Genomic DNA, 1,652 nt, shown 5'->3' on the forward strand with positions numbered 1-1,652 from the left:
GGAAAGTGAAATACTGATTGCTTTGTGTGCTACTCCTCTTGGGGGCAAAGAGGGGAGAAACCCCCAACCCAGACCCTGATCATTCGAACTGCAAGAGGTCTGAAGGAGTTAAATCTAAACTTGCATTCCTAGGCCTGGAGAGGGCTGTGTTTGGTTGGGTTTGGGTGTTTTGGGGGGGTTGTTTGTTCATTTGTTTGTTGGTTGTTTTGGTTTTTCTGTTGTTTTCCCCCCAAGGGTTTTAAATCAGACCCTTAGATCTACAATAAAAATCTTTCAGGCCTGCAAATTAAGTGCAAATCTCAGCATCTTCTGTCCTTTTGTGTGCTTCATCCTGAGCTTTGAATAGCTGATTGCAGGAGGAAGTAAAGTGTGTAATAGTCTCCAGGTATTCATGCAGCTAAACCAGCTGCTTCTGCATTATTTATAATGCTTTTCTTTAATTTCCTTTGGTTTTGTTTTTGAAAGTAGAATTTATAATGGGATGATGCCAGTAAAACCTGCAACTTCATGAACTACCAGAGTGTATTTCAGTGTGTGTGTGTACTTGTGAGCTTCTTGAGTCTAGAAGTCAGGTAACTGAATGGCCAAGTCTCTGCAAAGCTGGCAGAAGTGAGATATGTTAAAACAAAGGCTGCAGAAAGCAAGAAGTTATGTTTTTCCATAATTCCAACCACTTGCAGTGCTGAGAAAATTCAGGATAAAGAACTTGCAACAGAGAAAGCTGACTGAAACTGTCCACTTGTAATGGAGTTAGTTACAAATTCAGTGGGACTGATACTGAACAATGCACTACCTTGGAGAGGAGAAGCTGCAACAAGACTAAGCAAAGTCTTACAGTTAAGGTTAAAAATATCTGGATTTTGATGAGTGATTTATGATAATTTACCTAGCAAACAAAACAAATCCTAAGTGAGTGTAGTACAGGTCACAGGATACCAGGGTAATCCAGGTTATAAGAGACCTCAGATGATTTCCAGTCCAACCTCCCGCTCAGGACAGGGTCAGCTGTAAGAGGTAGTGCAGGTTGATCAGCGCTTCAGCCAGTTTATTCTTGAAAAATTCCAGGGATTAAGACTGGGCAAAGCAATTGCGGCTGCATCTCAGGAGCAGTTTATGACCACAGCAGTGCTCTCTGTAAATACGAAGTCTGGCACATAGAACACCTGGCCCCACTCGTTACCTAGCACAGGACAGGACTAGTGCAATGGTTTCTTACGCTCCTACCAGATCACAGCTACACGTTCTTCAACCCAACTTCTTCTGTGTTGGTGTTTTTTTGAGCACTGAGCTCTTCTCTGCCTCCTGATCAGACAAAACACTACACGGTCAGTGCTCCAACTTTGTTAAAAATGTCTCAGACCAACAAAGGTGACATGTTTTAGTGAGTGGTGCTGCTACACTCACTCATTAGTAAAATATTCTCAAGGAAAAATGTTGTTACCTCTCAGAGCTCCTATAAGTGAGACAATAAAGGGTTTGTTTTCTTTCAAACTACTTTTATGTTCTTCTCTGACTTGCCCATATACATCATGTGTCACCTCAGCTGTCACTATGACACTACACTAGCAGCTCCTCTGCATTGTGTGAATAATGGGTTTTAAACAGGAGACATCGAGGTCAACACTAGTTTATAATTTAATGTAGGCACACTA

Source organism: Strigops habroptila, chromosome 14, assembly GCF_004027225.2.
Source record: "Strigops habroptila isolate Jane chromosome 14, bStrHab1.2.pri, whole genome shotgun sequence".
Classification (NCBI taxonomy): Eukaryota; Metazoa; Chordata; class Aves; order Psittaciformes; family Psittacidae; genus Strigops; species Strigops habroptila.